Source organism: Salarias fasciatus, chromosome 5 (genome assembly GCF_902148845.1).
Source record: "Salarias fasciatus chromosome 5, fSalaFa1.1, whole genome shotgun sequence".
Lineage (NCBI taxonomy): Eukaryota > Metazoa > Chordata > Actinopteri > Blenniiformes > Blenniidae > Salarias > Salarias fasciatus.
In genome coordinates, this window is record NC_043749.1 from 21280322 (window position 1) to 21291191 (window position 10870).

The following is a 10870-nucleotide window of genomic DNA, read 5'->3' on the forward strand; positions in this document are numbered from 1 at the left end:
TTATTGTCAAGAGAATCCATCATTATATATACCGTTAATTAAATATGTGTCTGATGTGTGTGAGTTAACAGTGAGGAGACGCTTTAAACAGCTTTAAGTTGTTAACACATTTCTTGTTCCCTGAAAAAGACCTTTCTGTACAATTTTGAAGTATACATTACTTTTTTTTCCAGTTTTGAGTAACCTTACTTTGTTTTTAACCTCGGGTACTTTTGTACCATTTCACACTGTTCACTGGCCTTCAATGACTTGTATTCCAACGAATAGCTGGAAAAATGACCATATTGTAGAAGTTTTGATCAATAGTATCATTTTAAGTCCTTTTTCAGAGGCTGAGTGGTGAAGTGTCACAGAGTCACTAATGGAATGAATGATAATATGGAGATAAGTGAGGCTATCCACTAAGATAAGACTTTTTAGCATCCGTGCTTAAAAACTTTACTTAAACACTAAACAATTGAATAAATATGCTACAAGATAAAAGTGTAGTATATGATGTATTAACAAAATTCTTAAAAATTGTCAGAGCATATGTTTTAGCTGAATGGAAATCTATGTCCCTTGAAAATTCTTAAATTAGAGAAATTTGTTGATGCTTTTCTTATTCAGGTGTTGTTCACATCCCCTCTCCCACAGTCTCACAGTAAGTTGCAATTTTTCATTTAACTTTCCTCATGACAGGAACAAAAAGCTCTTTCGACTTCGCTTTGCCTTTTGAAAAATGTTGAATTTGAGTTGACTTGGCTTCTCCTTTCCACGCTGGCTTTTATGGCTCCATCACTCGTCTGTGCATTTGCTGCACGCTTGGCTTGAGCGTGAACTCGTCCTGCTGGGATGTCTACCTGTTCCTGGAGGTCATTCCCTCTGCGAACAGGTGGACAGAACGTGATCAGCCCACTCAGCATTTCCCCCCGTATCCCACCGAGCAGGATGCACTTTTAAAGCCAAATCGCTCTGGTATCCTGCCCACTGCACTCACTTCTGCTTGCGAGTTTTCCAGAAACAAGTGGGCTTTTTTTGTCCGCCCCAAAAAGCAAATGAATCGGGTTTTTTTTTTTGTTAAATTTAGAGTAAAAGAGCCTGTTTTGTTATCCTGTAAGTGGAAGGCTTTGGGAATGCCTTGCAAGCCTTTTGTTGAAGGCACTGTGCAGCATTTAAGGCGAGCATCCAGCTCCCTTTGCTAACGAGGGCTCGAAAAATCTTGAATATGTTTGACCTTCTTTCCAGAGGTTCATTTGCATCTGGCTTATTGGATGAAAGTGTGCCACCTAAATTGGCATTTTCTTGTCAGAGAAAAACTGAAACCCGACAGGGGGCTGCAAAACAATGTTGGGGGAATCCAAATCGGCTTCTTAACTAAGACGGAGTGAGTCCGTTTCATCTGAAATGTTAAAGAAAGTGGGGAAAATGTCAACCGCTGCCTTTTAACCACCAGCTCACGGAGAATTAAAAATTGCCCCTTTACTGATGTTCCAGCTGTTCAAACCTGAGTACAAAAGTCAGGAGAGATATTGGTTTAATTTGTGCAATGACAAATGTACCACAGACCCACAATGATAATAATTTTTAAATTGGCCTCTGAAAATGAGTGCTGATGAGCCGGACTCATGCACGCGCTGGACTCTGGCGCATTATAATATGCAGCCCTGATTAGATCTCTGCAGGGTTTCTCTCACTTTCAGCTTTATTATTGGATTCTTTCACAATACGCGGCGCGGCTGAAGCCGGCTCTCAGAACAGGGTTTATTGTGTGGCGCCTGTACCGCGGCACAGGAAATCATTGCACAGTGGTTCAGCAAATAAAAGGAAGCCCATCAAAGTGAGAGTGTGCTTTAGCATCAGTCTTAGTTTTTGGACACTGTGAACTTGTTTTTTAGTTGTTTTCTCAAATATTAGGGATGAGATATCTTTGAAATCCCTGTAGTTTTTCTTACTGAGATACACACACACATTTTAACTGCATTTAATTATCAAGTCATTTTGAATTTGGAAGCAGTCTATGTCAAAACTCATCTTTGGTTTATTATTTATGGGTGGCACAAGGCAATGGTGTTGTCAGTAAGCCTTCATTATTTAAAAAGACTAAACCTAGAGCGCATTAAATGTGCTCAAGAATCAGATTAGAAACAAAAGTTAGAGTCACCAGTAAAGCTAGCAGCGCAGTGGGACTGTATTTGGAAAGATGTGCCTTTAATTATTTGCCAGTGCAGGCACCCCATGACAGTGAGCGCACGTTAAGGTTTGCAGCTTTAATTTGGTTTAGCGTGTCATCACACCGACATTCACTTCTTAATAAGCACATTTCACATTTCTGCTTGTCTAGTGCAAGTAACAGTATGCTGGTTTTCAAACGTTCATTGAAAGCCTGTTTTTAATCATGTCTCCACTCCCTTGTTGTAAATAGCACGTTATAATGTCAAATAGTAGGATTAGGTAGTGTGTAAACAATCTGTGACAAAAAATCCAGTGAGTAATGTGGCTCATATCTTTGCAGGTGATGTGCGATTCTGTTCAGTTTCACATTTTCCAAGTGATTTTTGTATAAACGCTCAATGAAGATGCTCATTTGCATCTCAAAAGTGGAAAATATGCTTTAACAGCACTGTTGGGTTTCAGTGAGGACCCTGTAATGAGTTAGCACTAATCACAGAGTAGAAATAATGAGCAGTGTTGGGAATAAGGCTCGATAAAGAAGCACATCATTGTAGTTCCTCTTTTTTTCGGCACTAACGCATTGGTAGCTCAGCTGTGCCGGCTCTCCGTGTCATATATGTTTGTTTGCCTTACCATTTTTTAAAGCTGCTGTTCCCAGTGAAGAGCAGCCGTTACTTTTTAATAAACTCCTGTTTACTAAAGGAGGAACACCTTGTTAGTTCCAAACCAACTCAGTCCTGTCAATAACACAAAAAATTCTCATTTCAAGTAGCATCAATACCAGCCTGCATCCTCAGACCCTGTGACACAGTGTCCCACCAGCTTACCTGCTGCTGTCTGGGGTTCATTTCAGCTGTTGTGTCGCTGTTTCTCATTATCATTGATCCGCACATCCTTTTCAAGAATCAGTAGCATCCAGATTTTCTGATGTCCTGCTCCCATGAACTGATATAACACACAGTGCTGGCAGCCCAGCTACAGCAGGCACAGCAACACTGACAATACAGTTACTGGATGTGGACATTGTCAGGTCAGGCAGAACCAAGGGAGACACATAACAGGAATGCAGGGGTTACTTTGAAAAGTTACTAGTTGTTTTGTTGGACCAATTATTAACTCCTCCAAGTTTTAAAGAAGTCACCCATGACTCTAAACAAACACTCATTATCATTAAGTTGCACAAAGCTGATGAGGGTTTGGACATCATTAATTTAGCACAAACTAATTGAGAGATTTCAAAATAATAGCAAGCAGTTCATTATGAGGGGAAGTATGAATGTTTATTCTGAATTCCACTGTTGTACACCTAATATAAGTTCAGGCATTTTACTAAAAATCACAAGAGTCAATCTGAAATAATTCAGAGAATTATGACTGTTCGTGTGACAGATAAGCAGTTCATTCAAAGCTATGGCTGAGTGAAATCACTAATTTATTTGCACACAGAATTAAAAATTGACCCAACATTATAAATGAGCTGAACTGCATATGGTAAAAACACTAAAATTAGACAAATACTTTTTACTATTTGTGTAGACTTCTAAGAATAATTTAATCTTTTGCTTAGACTGGAGTGTGTTGCATTGATCTGAACATTTATTTTCTTGTGTTTCACTCTTCAGCCCTTAATACCTGTCCCTCGCTGGCTCAAACATCTCCAGGCCCTGGCCCAAAACGGCTCCCACTTTACAGATCAGTTTGTTGGTCCTGCTCACATCCCCAGCAGTGATACTGTTGCCCCAACAGACCACTGTGGAGTAGATGCCACTAACAACAATGGAATAATAGGAGAGCTGCACACAATGACAGATCTGAACTTCCTCAGAAAGCAGAGTCTGCTCATCCTTTTTTTTTTTTTTTTTTTTTTTTTTTTTGGTACACAGCATCTGTGTTGGTGTCCAGTCCGGCCTGCTGTTCAGGCAGACACTCACCTCGCCCGCAGTGCTCCATCATATCAGCTTCCTTAAGTTGATATTGCAAAAAACCTTTTGCACAAAGCCCAACAAGCTCTGTTGGTAACTTTAACTGTAATAACTAATGCACAACTCTCCCACTCACTCTTGCAAAGATCAAAGAATTCAAGGTTAAAGGAAATATGTCTCAATTTTTTTATGGGTCATTGAGTACAAACGCATACAGGTCGGCTCGCGAACATCAAGTGAAAAATTATTTTTTATTATAGTAATGGCAAAAACTCATGAAAAGCACTCCAGCAGGTGGCTTTTATCTGCCTGCTGTCATATATGCTTTTAATATCATCGTTCTCGTCTGTTTATCGGGCATTTTGCCATGAATGCACTTCATAGATAGAAAACCTCCGATGGATGCTGCTTTTATCAGGGTTTTTTTTTTTATTATTAATTGAAATCAGTCCAATGTTTTTTTTTTCTTTAACAATGTCATGTTTGCCAGTGTGAAACCTATAGATATGAGAAACACATTCTTCTTTATATGTAATTTTCAGCACCACGGACAGCGACAGGCGGTCCCCTTCTTCCACTTGGCTTTTTGAAATGGAAGTCCAAAGCAATCACTGAAGTTTTGATGAGTATATATATACTATATATCTATCTCCACAGAGTTTTGATGTGACACATTTACCCACAAGATGCCCAAAGACAGGGGAAAAACACACACCTGAGGCCAAATCCATATTTCCTTTTGGTGGGAAATAATTACACCTCTGACAGGCCGGCCCGGCCCTCATATCACACCATCATCCCTGCAGTTCCTTATCCGGCTTGACGTTTGAATTAGGTAGTGCCGTGCGCACGTTTTCAAAGGTGAGGCCAGCTTGTGTTTGCTGTCACACAGAGTCTCTGCAGGAGAGATGATGACCCGTGTATCATGCTCCACTGAAAGCCCTAATAAGCGTAGCACAGCACCCACCCTCAGAAAGATCTGCAATATCAACCATCTGATCAGCAGGTCAGCTGGGATATGTAGCGCGGGTCTCGTCTGATGAATGAATCATTTCCTCTGGTCTGTCTCTCAAAACACACTGCCCAAAAGCTCAGTTGTGGAGCGCATCAAATGCAGACAGGGATGTGAAGGGAGGGGAAAACACAGACGCAGTGCTGTCATGAATATGAGAAAACTCTCTTCTAGGAGAACCGTGTTCAAGGAGAGAAAGCTGAATTCATACTGGATGTCTTTAAAGATTTTTGACTTGATTTGACACAAGCCTCCACGTATTTCAATTAAAATAATAGTTTTACAGTGTACTCTCATTCCATTTCTGTCCCTTCCTCTGTGTCTTTTTATGTGCCTCAGTTTTACACTAATTCATTTTAATTAGAACCTTGAAGTAATTGCACCTCGTTCGTTGCAAGCTGAGTGATTTTATTTTTACCAGCATGTGATAGTGGCTTCCTGTGAACTAGTTGTTAGTGTTTGGCAGCATTTCAAGCTGGTTTTGTCATCGCTTTGCTCAGTGGGACATATTATTAGACCGCCCCCCCACCCCTTCGCTCTCCGACTCCACCCTGGCTCTCCATTACTTGAAAATAGTCATTGTTCAAGATTTGTTGCTCACAGACACAATTTTCCATCACACTGACATGCTGTTCACGTACATATACATACACATCAAGTTAATTTATTACCTCTCTGTTGCACAATCCATCAACTTTGTCGGGTTTTTTTTTAATTCAAGCCAAGTGTAAGATAAGAATATTGATATTACACTCTGTATAATATCAATATTCTTGGCAATATGTTTGGCTTTGACTTGCATCTTCAAATTGAAAAAAGTATTTAAGTGTGTATAGAAAAACTTGGGATTAACGTACAAAATATTGAGGTTTAATTGTAGAATTCGGTAGTTTTGGACCATTTTAAAGGTAAAAAGCCTGTTTCTAAGTTCTTATGGTTTGAAATAACTTCATATTTACCACACAGGAATATTTCAACGAACTATTTGTCTGACTTTTTTGTAAGAAAGCATTTAGGAATGTTTCCCACAGTGCTTATTTAAAATGAAATCATTGCAGCAGCATCTGCATTAAAAAAAAGGAGAAAAAAAAACACCCATGTATGCATAATTTTTTGCATTGCTTCAAAGTGAGATTGAACACCTTATTGGTGCACTAAATGCTTTGGCTATGAATGAGGATCACCGTGCAGCTGAACACAAAATAAAGAATTTATATCAGTTTGGATGACATTCTCTAAAATCAATAGTTTATTAATCCTAATCAGCATCCTCTTGTGCCCTTAAACCTCAAGTGCTCCCCAGCTGTCCACTGCTGCTCCAGGGTGGGCTGAGAGCACAGGACAAAACCGCACTGTGTGCACAAATCGAGAATTTCTTGTCAAAATTGAAATCGCTCACTGTTTTTGAAAAACACATGGTGTAAAATAGTGAAAATGTTTCTGGATGGCTGCTGAACGGGAACCGATGGGTCTTCGACTGAGTGGCTTAAATGCAGCCAGGGGGTTACGAAGCACTGGGCACAGTTCTGGTTTTTATACTTTTCAGAGGATTTATTGACAAAAAAAAACAAAAAACAATGCTGACAGATTTATCCTCCAAAACAGATTTGATAGGCTTGGTTTGAAATAACAGGTATGTCAATGTGAGTCATCACCGATTAAACATAAGCTGCAGTTTCACAATTAACGCAGGATTACATGTATTAATCACAGGATTTCAAGCCCCAACTGCCTGTATGTTTAATGAATCCACATTTATATTCAACCTCCTGATCAGCTCCCGATGCTGTTTTAGCTTCTGTGAGTCGTGTAATCCAAGGTTTTCACTGCTAAGTCGCGCCACCGTATTATCAAAGGTTAAGCTATGTCGCAGACACAAAGGAAGCTCGGAGAATTCAAATTTCGGCCAAACTTGCTTGAGGAAGCTAATGAGAACTGGGGGGATTATCGGAGTTATTGGCCGTGATCGGGTCAATTGGATGGCGGCTGGGCATCGGGAGCCATTCAGGGCACGATGTCTGCCCGAAGAAGAACAAGGAATGAGTACAAAACGGCGCCCAGGAGCCCCAGACTGTCTCAGTGACAAGCAGACAAGCTCTGGGTCATGCACAGTGGTAATTCCCCGAAAGGTCACACAAAATGACACCTAGCAGCATTAAGCCTGGCTCTGCTTCCTCCCTTCTCTCTTCAGAGCTATAATCTGTCCGATTCGTCTTCCCAGCCCTGGTGGTGTCATCACTCACACTGCTTTCAGCCCCACTAATGCCACCTCTGACAACGAGAGGGCAGAAAGGGCAATCTCTGTCACATTCCTCAGATGTAATGTTTCTCTAGCTGCACCGTGTGTAACTTCAGGGGGGGGGGAATCTCAGGGTGCGTATGAGTCAGGAGGAATCAATACAAAAAGATTTTGCAGTGAGCGTGTGTAACTTTCTATTATTTCATTTTACTACCTGAGGAGGAACAGTATGCTGGGGATTTATTACAGTGTTAGCATTACAATGCTTAGGCAATTTGGTCAACTCTAGCAGTAAATTGGCTTGTCACAGAAGATAGCATTACCAAGATGAACGAAAAATGCCAGGGAGCACATTAAATTATGAATGATGGGAATTATATTAACATTTAAATGAGACAGTCATGGTCCAGTGGGATTACAAGTTTTGAGTGTTTATGGTGTGGAATGATGTATAGCGAGGAAATCAGAAGTGAATTTTAGTGCAGTATTACATGCCCATGGTTGTTCTTTACACTGCAGCAGTTTATTTCTAAATAGCATCCTGATGAAATTGATGTGATCACTAATCATTTTGATAGGCCTATTAACAACCAGTATGGTACGGTAGATAAATAAGAGGAATGAGGAGAGCAGCAGCAGCAGAGCGTAGTTTTTTTTTTTCTTCTCATTTCTGTTTACTCCATATATCAGCCTCTCATATGAGGAATGTTGTCATTTTGTTAGTATTCCTCTGAAATCACAGCTCCTGATTCCCACTGCTGCAGCTCCACCAGGCTATAAGCAATCACAGCAAAACATGTCCAGGGGGGACGGGGAGGGAAAATGAAAGCAGCAAGTACAGGCAATGACCTTTGCAGACTTCTAGCATGATAAATGTCAAAGGTTTTCTGTTTTTAATTTGTCAGAGTTTCCAGAGAAGCCTGACCTATGCCTACTTTCAGCCGCGTCGTTCCCATCACAGCGGTCGCTGAAGCGGCACCTCAAAACCTATTACTACCAGCCTTTGCTGAGCCTGGTGCTGTCAAAACTGCAAATTAGCCCATTTGCAACCTTTCATAATGCACTATAGCAAGTAACAGCATGTTTTTCTCACGGTGGACCAACACTGAAGGTTGTAACGCATTGCAAATGTGACATATTGCAGACAGACCAGAGAATATACATTCAAATTTGTCAGGTGTCGCTTTTGTACTGTGCTGCAATCCATTATGCTTTCTTAGCAGATTTCAGCCTTTTAGCGTTTCGGTGTGTGTGAGGTTCATACAGAGAAACGGCAGCACGCACAGAAAATCTTCACTCGGCTTCAGCGCTAATGAAAGCGTTCATGTTTGCCTCACTCAGTTGCGCCCATCTGTATAGATCTGATGCTGATGTTTGACTAACATCTTGAAATTTCTTCAAATCTCTTTCAAAATCTTTGAGTCTGCACCAGCGTTTGCTTGAATAGGTTTCTCCGGGTGTGTCTTTACCTTGGTCTAACTCCAGGGAGAAAAATAATAAAATTGTTTTGATTTCACAGGCTATTTTTTCTGGTGTTCGTCTTCTTTTCAAACCGCAGGCTATTTCTTTCCCCATTATAATATTCCAGCAGCAAAACAACACATTCACAGGTCAAAAGTAAGAAGACACTGGCAGATGAACACATGTAAATGTAACTTTTCTGCTACAAAGTGAGGACAATCGAGAGAATGCATATCAACAGACTCATCTCTGTGCCGAATGCTGTAAGAATACATTTTTGAGAAAGTGGGAACTTGGTGAAAATAAGTTTTTTGCCTTGATGTTCTAACTTGTGAAGGGATAGTGAACAATGCAATTGAAAAAGAAGTATTTGAACAATGCCCCTCGAGGTTCTGTGTTTAAAAAAAAATATATAATTCTTATGAACTGCTTTAACATTCATTCACAACAATTTTATGAGCTTTCTTGTGGTTGATGCAGTCCAGTTATGATACACTGCCAGTCCAAATGGAGGATTTACAGATTCTACGGAATTAAAATGTAATATTTTATATGCAGTTATTGGTCGTCGTCATGTCTTTTTAAAACCCGACGAACCAAAGGTAAGCTGTTGCTTACAGTTCAGGTGTCAGCTTGGCCACTTTAAACAGCTGGTTAAAGTGGTGGTGGTTAAAACATTGGCTGTGGTCGTCAATACTGCAAGACTATGGCTGCATTTATGTACTTTTCAATCAGGTTCAATATTCTACAAAGTTGGTAGAATGAACTTATAATCAGCCATCATCAGTCAAATTCACTTCCTGAGCAGCGACAGCTGAGGATAAAGAAATAATTAATGCATAATACTATATCACTCTTGAGCCTCTTCTATATGAGATACTTTTATGAAGCTTGATATTGAAAATAACCCAGCAAGCAATGTGCACGTCCATTTAACTGAAGGTAATGTTTCCACTGACTTTAACTTGAAATCATTTTTCTGCATTCACCGACTATACCTTGATTGACCGATGGATATCTATGGCCAATTTATACCCACCCTTTATCTTCAAATGCATTTTCTTTACTACTATAGTAGGAAAAGGGAGACTCTAGTGAGAGAAAAAAAAAACATGCATAGAGAACCCTGCACAGAAAGATCTAGCACCGACTCCAACAAGACATATTCTCACTCTGAGGTGAGAGTGCTAACAACTACACCTTCACCACTGTTCAGGCTCTGCACTGTATCATAGCATCCATCCATCCATCATCCACACCACTCTATTCAGTTCAGGGTCACAAGCACCAATCCAAGCTACCGGTGAAGGCAGCGCACACTATGGACATAACAGAGATTCAGCCAATGTTCGTTTACATTCACAACAAGAAGCAATTTAGGATTTTAGGAGGCTTTTTTTTTTTTTTGAGATTTTCCTACAAAACATAAATTCCACATAGATTCACACCCCTCCTCACTACGGAGCGAGACTGCTGCACACTATTTTACCCTCCATTTGTTGTTCTTCAATCTGACTTCCCCTCTTTGTTTTAATCTCACCCAGATACATTTACCACAAATACTTGAGTCTCTCCTCTGTTTTCTGCTTTTCGCAGCCAGATTAGCAGCTTCATACGGCTGTGTTGAACTAATCTAAAATTCAGTATGCTAAAAAGTTCACATTTACAATGCTAATACAGAAATGTTTATCCACAGACCACGTAAGGTGAAGTGAATACACCCACTCACCCAAATGAAAATTGCTTGCCTGGCATATAGCCACAAATGTATTTTATCGCTTTTAATTGCTTTGTGGCTGAACAGTTTATAAATAAACTTGCCTCTCCTGCCAGGTTTGCGCCCACGTTTTGCGACTTACTTTTCACCAGCATTAGTTTTTTTCTCTGCTTGATCTTTAGTACATATTTCCTCCGGACCTTGAGATTTTTTGTTTTTAAACATGGGAAACATTCAGGATATATCACTTTCCTAAAATGTGTACCTTTACCATGCTATCATATTATCTAAGCTGTGTTGCAGTTTCTTCGTTCTTGTTTTGGATGTAGTATGCCTTTATAGAGCCCAAAACATGTGAAGCATTT